Below are 15665 nucleotides of genomic sequence, written 5' to 3' on the forward strand. Positions count from 1 at the left end.
TGCAGAGTACCTGATGGACAGTTGACAGCCCACAGGCATCATAGCTGCCCATCAAACTGCCCCTCAAACCCCCTGGTTTTAAAAACAAGGTTGGTGTTTGACTGGACAAGATGTACTTAAGTCAAACCTTGGCATGTTTATTTTTCTTTCAGAGTAGCCCCAAGACCAAAACAGCATGTCTGTCTGTCTGTCTGCCTGTCAGTCTGTCTGTCAGCTGAACCAGTCAAATATGGAAGGAAGGCCTGTTTCTGTGCATCACTTCCAAAGCCTCCTGGATTGAATGGCCTTGGATAAAACAGAACATATATGTTGGGAAGAGATAGAGACAGAGAGTCTTGTAGGAGTTTGGATACTGCTTGTTCATGTTAAACAGTCAGTGCTAAACTTTACCTGTCCCTAGACCTCCACGTGGACTCTGTTTGGCATAGGGCTGGGCGATATACCAAATTAATAACATTCATTTGAATGTATGTTTTTGCGCAATAATGTAGTTTTTTTTGTATTTTTAATTTTTACGAGCGTTTATGTGCGCTTGTTCTGATGTTGTCTTCTTGGTCTCATCTCCTTCACTCCTTCTGTGACTCCTTCCCATTTACACACACACACACACACCAAGCCCCTCCCCCCACACCAAGCCCCTCCCACACACACACACACACACCAAGCCCCTCCCCCACACACCAAGCCCCTCCCTCCCACACACACACCAATCAATCAATCAATCACATTTTATTTATAAAGCCCTTTTTACATCAGCAGATGTCACAAAGTGCTAAACAGAAACCCAGCCTAAAACCCCAAACAGCAAGCAATGTAGATGTAGAAGCACACCAAGCCCCTCCCCCCACACCAATCCCCTCACCCCACACACCAAGCCACTCCCACACACACCAAGCCCCTCCCCCACACACCAAGACCCTGCCACTCACAACAACAAAGATGAAAGATTGTTTCTTCATCTCTGACAACAAGCTGTTGCGAGAAGAAAAAAACTAAACATATGGGGGATTTGATGGAAGTTACAACCTAGAAAAAATGTAAACACATTTTATTTATTTTTTTACAAAAAAAACAAGCGGTTTCAACTCACTATTTGCATTTGAGGTCTTACGGACACAGAATCACATTGAGACATTATTTTATTGTAATAGAGGTGAAGTTAACCTTTCTAACGATACCCTTTTATGTTTCAACTCCTCAAATTGCACGAAGAGCAGACCTTACTGAAATGGGAGTATCAATGAACATTGATTGTGGAAAATGAATGCTTAGTTTCTGTTGCGTGCGGCATTGCGGTACCATGTATCTAGTTATACTAGCTGTTTAGTCTGTGTTTTATAAATGTGCATTAAACATTAAATAAAATGATATAAGGAATTGGCAACTCGTTCTCATTCTGAGAAATAAGGTTGGCCACTTGATTTCAACATTTGAACAAAGTGGACAGGCTAGCATGCTGTTCAAACAGTTGGAGACGGACAGAAGGGTGTGGTCATAACAATTCAACTCTTCTATCTTGTTAGCTTGTTAGACTTTAAATATACTCACTAGCACATGGGCTTGAGAGATTGTTTATGAGACCTGTGTTAACTCTCTATAATGCCTGCTACAAGAATTTGGTCATCATTAGTGAATGTGCATTATGCATGGTTCTGGTTAACATTATAACAAAATATAGGGCTCTGATAAAATGTAGGGAATATGGTGTAATTTGGGACTCAGGCTGGGACTCAGTCAGTCACCACCAGGCAGAAACACATCCATATTCAATAAATCAAATCAAATCAAATTGTATTTGTCACAAGCGCCGAATACAACAGGTGTAGACCTTACAGTGAATTGCTTACTTACAAGCCCTTAACCAACAATGCAGTTTTAAGAAAGAATACCAACAAAAAAAAACACACAAAAAAATCACAAAAAATACAATATAAAATAATATGAAATAAAAGTAACAAATAATTAACGAGCAGCAGTAAAAATAACAATAGCGAGGCTATATACAGGGGGTACCGGTACCGAGACAATGTGTGGGGGTACCAGTGAATCAAAGTAATTGGGGTAATATGTACATGTAGGTAGAGTTATTAAAGTGACTATGCATAGATAATAAACAGAGAGTAGCAGCAGCGTAAAAGAGGGGTGCAAATAGTCTGGGTAGCCATTTGATTAGATGTTCAGGAGTCTTATGGCTTGGGGGTAGAAGCTGTGTAGAAGCCTCTTGGACCTAGAATTGGCGCTCCGGTACCGCTTGCCGTTCGGTAGCAGAGAGAACAGTCTATTGCTAGAGTGGATGGAGTCTTTGACAATTGTTAGGCCCTTCTTCTGACACCGCCTGGTATAGAGGTCATGGATGGCAGGAAGCTTGGCCCCAGTGATGTACTGGGCCATACGCACTACCCTCTGTACTGCCTTGCGGTCGGAGGCCGAGCAGTTGCCATACCAGGCAAGAATGAAACAGCACTCTTTGTGACGACCCTCTTCTTTCTCTCTGCTTTTGTTTTCCTTAAGCTTTCGTCAGTGAAATGGGACACACCTTGGCTCGGGTGTGTCCCAGGGATAAATACACCTTTCCACCTACATCGAGGAGACTCAGACACACTGTTGTTTTTTGTTGTGGCATTTTGGAGCTTCTTTGTCTTTGGTTTGGCACCTCTCAACACCCCTCATTATTACCATCTATGCACTCACCCACTCACTTACACTACTGACTACTGACTACACACACCATTGTTCACTGTATATAGGTTACTTTATTTAATAAATATGTTTGTTATTTCTCTCTCTCTGCGTTGTCTTCCTCTTTGTTACGGGCTACGAGTCGGTTCATAACAGCATGCAAACAAGCAAGCACACACACACACACACATACAGTACCAGTCAAAAGTTTGGACACACCTACTCACTCAAGGGTTTTTCTTTATTTTTTACTATTTTCTTCATTGTAGAATAATAGTGAAGACATCAAAACTATGAAATAACACATTTGGAATCAAGTAGTAACCAAAGAAGTGTTAAACAAATCAAAATATATTTTATATTTGAGATTCTTCAAATAGCCACCATTTGCTTTGATGACAGCTTTGCACACAGAAGATATCCCTATTTGGTAAAAGACCAAGTCCATATTATGCAAGAAATAATATGATATAATGTAATATAATAATGTGTATTTCCCACCGTAAAGCATGGAGAAGGAGGTGTGGTGGTGTGGGGGTGCTTTGCTGGTGACACTGTCCGTGATTTATTTAAAATTCAAGGCACACTTAACCAGGATGTCTACCACAGCATTCTGCAGTGATACGCCATCCCATCTGGTTTGGGCTTAGTGGGACTGTCATTTGTTTTTCAACAGGACAATGACCCAACACACCTCCAAGCTGTGTAAGGGCTATTTTACCAAGAAGGAGAGTGATGGATTGCTGCAATAGATGAACTGGTCTCCACAATCCCACGACCGCAGAGTGAGGGAAAAGCAGCCAACAAGTGCTCAGCATACAGAGCCTTGCAAAGTATTCATCCCCCTTGGTGTTTTTCCTGTTTTGTTGCATTACAACCTGTAATTTAAATTGATTTTTATTTGGATTTCATGCAATGGACATACCCGCTAGTCCAAATTGGTGAAGTGAAATGAAAAAAATTACTTGTTTCAAAAGATTATAAAAAAATAAATAACGGAAATGTTGTGCGTGCATATGTACTCACCCCCTTTGCTATGAAGCCCCTAAATAAGATCTGGTGCAACCAATTACCTTCAGAAGTCACATAATTAGTTAAATAAAGTCCACCTGTGTGCAATCTAAGTGTCACATGATCTGTCACATGATCTCATTATATATACACCTGTTTTGAAAGGCCCCAGAGTCTGCAACACCACCAAGCAAGGGGCACCACCAAGCAAGCGGCACCATGAAGACCAAGGAGATCTCCAAACAGGTCAGGGACAAAGTTGTGGAGAAGTACAGATCAGGGTTGGGTTATAGAAAAATATCAGAAACTTTGAACATCTAACAGAGCACCATTAAATCCATTATTAAAAAATGGAAAGAATATGGCACCACAACAAACCTGCCAAGAGAGGGCTGCCCACCAAAACTCACGGACCAGGCAAGGAGGGCATTAATCAGAGAGGCAACAAACAGACCAAAGATAACCCTGAAGGAGCTGCAATGCTCCACAGCGGAGATTGGAGTTTTAGCCGTACACTCGACAACGATCCAATCACTGATTACTTTGTTTTGTACAACGCCCCTCGTGCCCCTTGTCACCTCAAACTAATTCAATGATGGCCGTCTCAGACTAAAGTCTGTAGCGATCGACAGAGCAGTAGAATAATTGAGTGTGAGTCATCAGGCTAGTTGACTGCAGCCTCAAAACCTCTCTCTCTCCTTTTAACTGTCACACATTGGTGATATACTGCTCCCTGATTCCTGGTTCTCACGCTCAACCCTATAGCTCTGCAGTAACAATGATACACATGCTCTTTTAAATGGCACTCCACCGACAGAGTTAAATACAAAGAGTCCCCTATTCTTTTACTAGTCAGTGGTCAGTGGTCAGCTTGCAGGTGATGCCCTAGTCTATATTCTCCTGAAGAAACGGAGGAGGAGGAAGAGAGGGGGAAGAGAAGGAGGGAAGAAAGGAGAGGGGAAAACCTCCCATCAACACAACAATGGATCAATTAGCCGGAGTGAATCGATGGTCCCCACCCGGCCTGGCAGGCTGACAGTACTCAGGTGTAATTATAATTGTAATGATTGACAAATCAAGATGGATGGAGCCCCTTCATGCCGCTGGTCAGACTCTGATTGAGCGGTCATCTCTGTGAGGCTGGAAGATGAGGGGTGTGCGTGTGTGTGTGTGGCCACTGGAGGTGCCTATTAGGAGTGCTGAGTTGAGGTCAAGTGATCCCAATCCTATCGGTCAATGCCTTCCATCCACACATCCATCTCTTTGTGTCAGATTGCTTTATCCTCGGGTCACTTGAACTACCTGCTAAATTGTTACATACCTCAGCCATGTATGGTTCAAATCCACTGAATAATCATCCACTTAGCAAATCCTGAGTTAACAAATGTATAGCGTTAAACTATTTACGAATCTACGGTGAATTATGGATTGTGAATGTTTTCCCTCGGAACAAGATGACCCCATGGTCTCTGTTATGCTCGGTCCTCAGGGTGATGCCCTGCCTTTCCTATTATCATCAATAAGTCCATGGTTACGTCCCAAATGGCACCCTATTCCATATTTAGTGCACTGCTTTTGACCGGGACCCATAGGACTCTGGTCATAAGTAGTGCACTATATAGGGAATAGGGTGCCATTTGGGATGCAAACCATGGCTGTAAGGAGTGCAGACAGGAGAGTCTTTAGATCAGACAGCAGGGGATGTCAGCATCTGGTGAGCCGTCTGAGTCCCAGGCTGGTTCAAAGAGACAGATCTGTTTGGTAATGGAGGAGTGCCTGTCTGTATGAAGGAGAGATCGGAGGCCTGTCATTTTTTCTCAGTGATAAAGATCCAGAGTAAAGCTGTGCTACAGAAAAGCCTGTTTGATGCCTTTGATTATCCCTCCCAGTTTATTGGAGGCACTGCTCTCATCTCATCATTCTCTCGTAAGACGTCTGGGTGTTACAGACGCACCAGGCTTGTAGCAACAAACAACCATTCAGCTTCAGTTCAGCAACAGAGCTTGATGTTTGACAAAAGAGGAAAGCACCTCTTCAACTCTTGATATAATGATCAGCGCTATGATCAGTGTAGTAGAGCAATAGCTGCCGCGGGGAAGTTCACTTCAGTCTTGCATGATTGACAACTCAATGCAACAGTCGCTCTCTGAACACTGCTGAAAGCAACAGTCTCTTTCTGAACACTGCTGAAAGTCAGTCTCTCTCTGAACACTGCTGAAAGTCAGTCTCTCTCTGAAGACTGCTGAAAGCAACAGTCTCTCTCTGAACACTGCTGAAAGCAACAGTCTCTCTCTGAACACTGCTGAAAGCAACAGTCTCTCTCTGAACACTGCTGAAAGCAACAGTCTCTCTCTGAACACTGCTGAAAGCAACAGTCTCTCTCTGAACACTGCTGAAAGCAACAGTCTCTCTCTGAACACTGCTGAAAGCAACAGTCTCTCTCTGAACACTGCTGAAAGCAACAGTCTCTCTCTGAACACTGCTGAAAATCAAACGAGGACAATAAATCAAATCATGACAGGCTAAAAAAACGCTGATAATATCCATGAATGTCCTTTTAAAGAAGCACCAGAGAGTGGACTGATTTAGTAGTTTGTCAAAACAATGATAATATCCATGAATGTCCTTTAAAAGAAGCACCAGAGAGTGGACTGATTTAGTAGTTTGTCAAAACAATGATAATATCCATGAATGTCCTTTAAAAGAAGCACCAGAGGGTGGACTGATTTAGTAGTTTGTCAAAAGGATGACTAAATGAAGCCGTCCTTTTCTGCAGCCCTTCTCAGAGAAGCAGGTTCTCATCATTATACATTCCCTCGCCGCGCTCCCATTCAGTGGGGGAGTTCAATCGGCAGATAATTATGAAAGAAATAGAATGTCTCCACACTACAGAGACATGTGTCTATCAGTTAGCATTTCATATTTCAAAACACCAGGCTGTCAGACCAAGAAGCATTGTGAGGCGTATTAATTATTAATCCAGATCCTAACCTATACTGCTGAATACTGAGGTGTAACTGGGAAAGACAAACTTCAACTGTCAGTTGGTCCGACACTGAATCCACCTCACCTCTTCTCCCACTTTTCTGACTTTTACCCAGTCTCTTCCTCTCTTCTGAATTTTACCCAGTCTCTCCCTCTCTTCTGACTTTTACCCAGTCTCTCCCTCTCTTCTGACTTTTACCCAGTCTCTCCTTCTCTTCAGACTTTTACCCAGTCTCTCCCTCTCTTCTGAATTTTACCCAGTCTCTCCCTCTCTTCTGACGTTTACCCAGATTCTCTCTCTTCTGACTTTTACCCAGTTTCTCTCTCTTCTGAATTTTACCCACCTCAACTTTGTCCACCTATTGTATTCTTTATGTCTGTCTGTCTGTCTGTCTGTCTGTCTGTCTGTCTGTCTGTCTGTCTGTCTGTCTGTCTGTCTGTCTGTCTGTCTGTCTGTCTGTCTGTCTGTCTGTCTGTCTGTCTGTCTGTCTGTCTGTCTGTCTGTCTGTCTGTCTTTCCCTTTCTCTCTCTTTCTCTCCTTGTGTCTCTCTTTCTCTCCCTCTCTCTCTGTGTCTGTCTCTCTTTATGTGTTTCTCTCACTCTTGCTCTCTATCTCTCCCTATTTCTCCTCTGTCACTGTTCTGTCTCTGCTGCCTCATATCAGATGCATTTCAACAAGGGTTCATTTGTAATGCAATCTCCCACTGAGGGTGACTAAGATGTATGTTGATGACAAATTACCGAGATCTGATTTGAGTGAACGAGTGCAGTACATGTGTTGATGATTCAACCAGCTAGCTCCAATACACTACTACACCGACTGAGGATGACACGGAGCTCGTAGGAGAACATCTGACGTCGTATCATTCTCATGTGTCATGTAGGAGCGCTGTCACAATGCTGCAGTGTATTCACAGTCTGACCGTGCAGAATATTTTGTCAGGGAGCACATTGATGGGGATAGAGGTTGTAAACACTGGCTGTATCCCAAAATGGCATCCTATTCCCTTTTGACAAGGGCCAATAGGGTTCTGGTCAAAAGTAGTGCACTATGTAGGGAAGAGTGTGGGACGCAGGGAGCAAGTCAGATCTTGGCAGATCCAGAGCACAGGACGTAGGATAATATTTGGTGACGCCACATCTGATGTGACTTCAGCAGTGCATTGCATTACCTGGAGGATTAGTGGTCGAGCTCTCTATGAAATGATAGGTGGCGAGGCGGGAAAGTGATACTCTATCACAACAGCAGAGCGACTACACATACTACACCCCTGTAATATAAAGAGTCTGATTCAAACGGAAATAAACAAAAATATTAATAACCGCGCTATAATTAAGCAATAAGGCCAGAGGGGGTGTGGTATATGGTCAATATACCACGGCTAAGGGCTGTTCTTATGCACGACACAATGCAGAGTGCCTGGATACAGCCCTTAGCCGTGGTATATTGGCCATATCCCACAAACCCCCGAGGTGCCTTATTGCTATTATAAACTGGTTACCAACATAATTAATGCAGTGAAAATAAATGTTTTGTCATACCCGTGGTATACAGTTTGATATACCACAGCTGTCAGCCAATCAGCATTCAGGGCTCGAACCACCCAGTTTAAAATGTGCAATAAGTAATCAAAACTGGTCTGGCAGCAGGCAAGGTTACTCTTTCGGATACATCTGGAGGAAGTATCTGAGGGGAAACATTCCATCCCTGGGCCTAATAGTTTCCCTCATTCCCCCTCTATCATAATGCAACATGTAAATTAATTATCTCGTCAAAGGAAAGCACCCTGCAAATCAAAGTTAGGGCAATTACAATCTTATTTCACCCTTTTAAAGTGGCAACAGCTGTTTCCCTTGGTCAGAATTGCAGTGTAATTGCGTATGGTAGCATATGGTTACAGCTGATTTATCCAACCAGGGGGAGGCTCCATTATTTTTGTGTCGAATGGGTAAATAGCGAGGCAGCATTAGGCCAATGGATGGAGGAGAGGAGAGGAGAGGAGAGGAGAGGAGAGGAGAGGAGAGGAGAGGAGAGGAGAGGAGAGGAGAGGAGAGGAGAGGAGAGGAGAGGAGAGGGAGGGAGGTTTATGGGGATTTGATGAGATGTCTGTCTGTTTAAGATGGGGCGATTGTCTGAATCGATCAGACCCGTGGGTAGCTACCATTCTATCCTCATGTGATGGCTGGAGTTTAATTAATATTTTAGTCGGCAGCTGGCTTCTAAAAGGGAGAATCAAATAAGTAAAAAGGCAGAAAAGTCCTTTGAGTATATTATATACAGATATACACTGAGTGTACAAAACATTAGAAACACCTGCTCTTTCCATGACATAGACTGACCAGGTGAATACAGGTGAAAGCTATGAGGTCACATGTTAAATCCACTTCAATCAGTGTAGATGAAGAGGAGGAGACAGGTTAAAGAAGGATTTGTGTACCATTCAGAGGGTAAATGGGCAAGACAAAATATTTAAAGTGACTTTGAATGAGGTATGGAAGTAGGTGCCAGGCGTCTTTTACGGGCACCGTATTACCGCCACACTGGCGGTCACGAGCCATGATGGCAGTCAAATTCCACTTGATGTCATGAGCCCTCTCACTCCACCGGGTTACCACCTTAATGTGTTTCCACTATCTTCCACTCTGCTCATCTCTCTCTCTCTACTCAGCCTAACGAGCTCCACCTGTCCCTGCTCTGCTCGGCTCTAATTACTCTGCCAGCTGCGCTGCATTACCCACTAACCTCTCCCAGTATTTAAAGTCCCGTCTTTCAGCTCTCCTTTGTCAGATCGTCTGCAAAGCTCACACCCCGGAACCTGTGTGCTCGCGCTTCTGGCTCACCCTTGTTTTGTGACCCCGGACCTGCCTGATTCTTGGATACTCTTCTGCCCCAGGAAAACCAGACCTGCTTTCTGCCATTACGACTCCTGACTACTCTTCGACCCCGGTAACTCTGACCAGCCTTCTGCCTTGCTACAACGTATTTGGATTTCCCTTGAACTGTACTTCTGCCTTGTTTCATCCGCCCCGTTGTGTCTGTGTTTCCTCCCCCCAGGACTTCTGGACCACCAACCACCGGCGTCATCGGACGCATCGCTGCCACTGGGGGGGCACAGACCCAGCACATTGGACGGGATAACCCCTGGAGCCTTCACTCACTCCCTACTTCCCTTTTCCCTTAAGTTTTAATAAACTTTCTGGTGTGACGCAATTGTGGTCCTCTTGTCGTCTGTCTGAACCGTGACAGTACGATCTGACCATCATGGACTCAGCGCACACTTCCCCCGACATGGAAACCGAAGAACCTGAGCAACCCACCGCCATGCTACGCCTGGAACACACTGAGAGAGAGCTAGGTCGCATGAGCGGCGACATCACCTCTCTGCTTCAGGTCGGCCACCAACAGCATCAGCAGTTCCAGCAGCACCAGCAGCAGTCCCAGCAGCAGCAACAACAACTCGCCAGGATCATCCAACTCCTCACCAACCTTACCCCAGCCAGTCTGCCCACCAGCCCTGCCTCCGAGTTACCTGCCCCGGTCATTTCAGCCGCTGCCCCGGAACCCAAGATTGGAAACCCCGAGCGGTTCAACGGCGATTCTACCCAGGTCCGGCCATTCCTGACTAGCTGCCGACTTCAGTTCTCCTTGCAGCCAAGGACCTTCGCCACGGAGGGGGCTAGGGTCGGGTATGCCATCACTCACCTGACGGGCCGAGCTCGACTCTGGGGAACAGCAGAGTTCGAACGTCAAACCCCCGCATGTGCAACCTTCGACCTGTTTGCTGAGGAGATGCTGAAGGTGTTTGACCTGGATTCACCAACCGCAGAGGCGTCTCGTGAACTGTTCAGTATTCGACAAGGCAGACGTACAGTCGCAGACCATTCCATCGACTTCCGAACCCTGGCAAGACGAAGTTCTTGGAACACACCATCGTTGGTGGACGCGTTCTTCCATAGCTTGGCTGACTATATCAAGGACGAGTTGGTCTCCCATGAACTGCCTTCCACTCTTGATGAAGCCATCGCACTGACTGTCCGGATCGACAGAAGGATACAGACCCGTCGTCGTGAGAGGGGGCGCCAAGGTCCACCAACTACCGGCATTCGGAGAGATCCGACTGGGCTCCTGTCAGCTACTGCCACTCACCCAAGTCAGCTTGATCAGTCTGAGCCTATGGAGATTGGGCGAGCCTCTCTCACTCCTGCAGAGCGCCAGCGCCGCTTCACCTCAAACCTCTGCCTCTATTGTGGAGGTGATGGACATCGTGTGGTAACCTGCCCTTTAAAGCCGAAGCTCACCGGGCATAGGGGGAGTCCGGTTGAGCTCAATGACCATCCAGTCCTCCGACCGCAAACCCTTGCTGCAAGTTCACCTCCGCCTCTCTGACTCTACTCACACCCTGGCTGCTCTGGTGGATTCTGGCGCCGAAGCCAACATAATGGACATCAAGCTGGCACGCCAACTGGGACTGGAGAACCTCCGTTTGACACCTCCTATTCCTGCCCGGGCACTGGACGGACACTTACTCGGATCGGTCACTCATGTCACGGCCCCGGTCTTGATGGGTCTGTCCGGAAACCATCAAGAAACTATCCAGTTTCACCTGCTCCCCTCTCCAGGCCAACCCCTCATCCTGGGTTACCCATGGCTCCGCCCGGCACAACCCTCAGCTCGACTGGGTGACCGGGGTGATCAGGGAGTGGGGAGAGGACTGCCACCGAACCTGCCTGCTTGCTGCCGCACTACCCCCTCGGCCAGTACCTACTAACTCCGCCCCTGACCTCTCCCATGTCCCAGAATGCTACCATGGTCTCAGAGAAGTGTTTAACAAAGCAAGAGCCACATCTCTGCCCCCTCACCGACCGTACGACTGTGCCATCGACCTCCTCCCTGGAACAGCCCCTCCAAGGGGCCGTCTTTATTCGTTGTCTGCTCCTGAAAGAAGGTCCATGGAGGACTACATCAATGACTCTCTGTCCACAGGATTGATCCGTTCATCTTCATCTCCGGCTGGTGCTGGCTTCTTCTTTGTGGGGAAGAGGGACGGATCTCTTCGCCCCTGCATCGACTACAGGGGACTCAACGACATCACAGTGAAAAACCGTTACCCTCTCCCTCTGCTCACCTCTGCTTTTGAGTTGCTCCAGGGAGCCACTGTTTTTACCAAGTTGGATCTCAGAAACGCTTACCACCTAGTGCGGATCCGGGAGGGAGATGAATGGAAGACCGCATTCAATACACCAACAGGCCACTACGAGTATCTGGTTATGCCTTTTGGCCTCACCAATGCTCCTGCTGTGTTCCAGGCTCTAGTGAATGATGTACTGCGGGACATGTTAAACAAGTTTGTCTTCGTTTACCTGGATGACATCTTAATCTACTCCAGAAACCTGTCTGAACACACCCGCCATGTCCAGCAAGTCCTTCATCGTCTTCTGGAGAATTCCCTCTACGCCAAGGCAGAGAAATGTGAGTTTCACGTCAAGACAGTGGCCTTCCTGGGGTACATAGTGGCAGAGGGAAGTATCCAAATGGATCCTGCCAAAGTATCAGCAGTCACGTCATGGCCAGTTCCGGAGAACAGAAAGAAGCTGCAACAGTTTCTGGGGTTTGCTAACTTCTATAGAAAGTTTATCCGGAACTACAGTACCGTTGCTGCCCCTCTCACTGCTCTAACCAGCACCAAGCAACCCTTCACCTGGACCCCAGCAGCCGACAAGGCCTTCAGTACCCTCAAGGTAAGGTTCACCTCCGCTCCCATCCTCCAGATGCCTGACGTGGACCGGCAATTCATTGTGGAGGTGGACGCCTCGGATGTGGGAGTTGGTGCTGTGATTTCTCAGTGGGCTGCGGAGGATAGGAAGCTCCATCCCTGTGCCTTTTTCTCACGTCGGTTGTCCCCCTCTGAGTGCAATTACGACATAGGGAACCGAGAGCTGCTGGCTGTGAAGCTTGCCTTGGAGGAGTGGCGTCACTGGCTGGAGGGGTCCACCATTCCATTTCTCGTTTGGACCGATCATAAGAACTTGGAGTACATCCGCACGGCCAAACGGTTGAACTCCAGGCAGTCCCGCTGGGCCCTGTTCTTCACCAGGTTTAATTTCACTCTGTCATACCGGCCTGGATCACGCAACACCAAGCCAGACGCCCTCTCCCGTCAATTCCAGAAGGATGACAACCCCTCCAAGGATCCTGTGTCGATTCTGCCAAGTCCCTGCATCGTAGCAGCTCTGACCTGGGCTGTTGAGGAACAGGTGCTGGAAGCTCTCCGTAACCAGCCCGGTCCCAGCACTTGCCCAGCTGACCGCCTTTTTGTCCCCCGAAAACCTAAGGTCCCAGGTCGTTCAGTGGGGACATGACTCCCGCCTAGCTTGTCACCCTGGCTCCACCCGCACTTACAACCTGCTCGCCCAGAGGTTCTGGTGGCCCGCTCTGAGAAAGGATGTACGGGAATTCGTCCAAGCCTGCCCCATCTGCAACCAACACAAGTCGTCCTGCCAGCCCCCAGCCGGATTGCTGCAGCCCCTGCCTGTGCCCAGACGTCCCTGGTCTCACATCGCCCTTGACTTTGTCACGGGGCTGCCCCCCTTCAAGGGGCAAGACCGTCATTCTCACCATAGTTGACCGATTCAGCAAGATGGCACACTTCATTCCCCTCCCCAAGCTCCCAACCGCCAAGGAGACCGCCCAGGTGGTCCTGGAACACGTCTTCCGGATCCACGGACTGCCAAAGGATGTAGTTTCTGACCGTGGTCCACAATTCTCCTCCGCTTTTTGAAGGAGTTCTGTCACCTGCTGGGAGCCACAGTCAGTCTGACTTCCGGATTCCATCCCCAATCCAATGGGCAGTCAGAGCGGGCAAATCAGGAGCTCGAGAAGGCACTGCGATGCATGACTTCACGCAACCCCCACTCCTGGTCGCAGCAATTGACATGGGTGGAGTACGCACACAATTCTCTGACCTGCTCTGCCATCGGTATGTCCCCTTTCCAATGTGTTTATGGATACCAGCCTCCTCTATTTGCCAGTCAGGAAGGGGAGGTTACTTGCCCATCTGCACTTGCGTTTGCCCGTCGATGTCGCCGCACCTGGTCACAGGCCCGAGCCACACTTCTCAGATCCGTTGCCAGCTACACTACCGGGGCCAACCGTCGGAGAATCCCTGCTCCCACCTACCATGTTGGTCAAAGGGTGTGGTTGTCGTCAAGGAACCTGCCACTCAGGGTGGAGTCGCAGAAGTTGGCACCTCGGTTCATTGGCCCATTCCCTATCATAAGAGTGATTAGCCCAACTGCTGTCCGGCTCCAACTGCCTAATTCCATGAGGGTGCACCCCACTTTCCATGTGTCTAAGATTAAGCCCATTCATGAGAGTCCGCTGGTCCCTGCTGCGCCTTGTCCTCCTCCTCCACGGCTCGTCGATGGTGGTCTGGTTTACACCGTCCGCCGCCTGCTTCGGTCCAGACGGAGGGGTAGGGGTCTCCAGTACCTCATTGACTGGGAGGGCTATGGACCTGAGGAAAGGACCTGGGTGCCAGCTAGTCGGATTGTGGATAGGACTCTCATCACCGCCTTCCACCAACGGCATCCTGATCAACCTGCAATCCGTAGGGGGCCGCCCCAGAGGGATCCCTAACCGTCCTGCCCGCTCGGCTTCCTGTCCTGTGCCTGATCCTGTCTCGGGACCTGTCCCATCTCCCCGACCACGGCCCTCCGGCTTCCTCCGAGGATGAGGGCGTTCGCTCGGGACCGTTCGGAGGAGTTCTAGCCCTCCTCCGGCTCCCCTCCTCCCGCCCGGCGTGGTGTTGCTCTTGGGACTTCTGGGGCCGTCCCCTTGGGGGGGTTCTGTCATGAGCCCTCTCACTCCACCGGGTTACCACCTTAATGTGTTTCCACTATCTTCCACTCTGCTCATCTCTCTCTCTCTACTCAGCCTAACGAGCTCCACCTGTCCCTGCTCTGCTCGGCTCTAATTACTCTGCCAGCTGCGCTGCATTACCCACTAACCTCTCCCAGTATTTAAAGTCCCGTCTTTCAGCTCTCCCTTTGTCAGATCGTCTGCAAAGCTCACACCCGGAACCTGTGTGCTCGCGCTTCTGGCTCACCCTTGTTTTGTGACCCCGGACCTGCCTGATTCTTGGATACTCTTCTGCCCCAGGAAAACCAGACCTGCTTTCTGCCATTCGACTCCTGACTACTCTTCGACCCCGGTAACTCTGACCAGCCTTCTGCCTTGCTACAACGTATTTGGATTTCCCTTGAACTGTACTTCTGCCTTGTTTCATCCGCCCCGTGTGTCTGTGTTTCCTCCCCCCAGGACTTCTGGACCACCAACCACCGGCGTCATCGGACGCATCGCTGCCACTGGGGGGCACAGACCCAGCACATTGGATGGGATAACCCCTGGAGCCTTCACTCACTCCCTACTTCCCTTTTCCCTTAAGTTTTAATAAACTTTCTGGTGTGACGCAATTGTGGTCCTCTTGTCGTCTGTCTGAACCGTGACACTTGACCGTTTTGTAACGATCCCGGCAGTCTGAGTCGGGTCCTGTCTGTGGACTAGTTTTTCTGCTCGTGATCTCCAGTTTCCCGAGGGTTCTGGAACGCTCCGGGGAGCTCTCTTGATTTCCGCCACCTGCATCCCATCAGCAATCTGCACACCTGGTCCTGATCATCACCCTTCTTAGGCTCTGGCCTAACATCCATTCCCTGCCGGATCGTTAGCCATGAACAGTAGGTTTACCAGAGTATCAGTCTTAGAGCTTCTAGCGTTAGTTTTGTTGTTTTGCACCTTGTTGGTTTGTTGTTTACTTACCTCCGTTTTGTTCCATCTGCAGTCACTCATCCGGGACCTTCATCCAACCTCTGCCTGGTGGTCGGCGGCTGCCGAGCCATGATTGGATCAACCACTGCACCCCCAACAACTAATCAACGCCGCCCGCTCTGTTCCCTGGATTATTCAGCATCACTCTTGAATTTGTAAATAAACA

The sequence above is a fragment of the Coregonus clupeaformis genome, chromosome 1 (genome assembly GCF_020615455.1).
Source record: "Coregonus clupeaformis isolate EN_2021a chromosome 1, ASM2061545v1, whole genome shotgun sequence".
Taxonomy (NCBI): domain Eukaryota; kingdom Metazoa; phylum Chordata; class Actinopteri; order Salmoniformes; family Salmonidae; genus Coregonus; species Coregonus clupeaformis.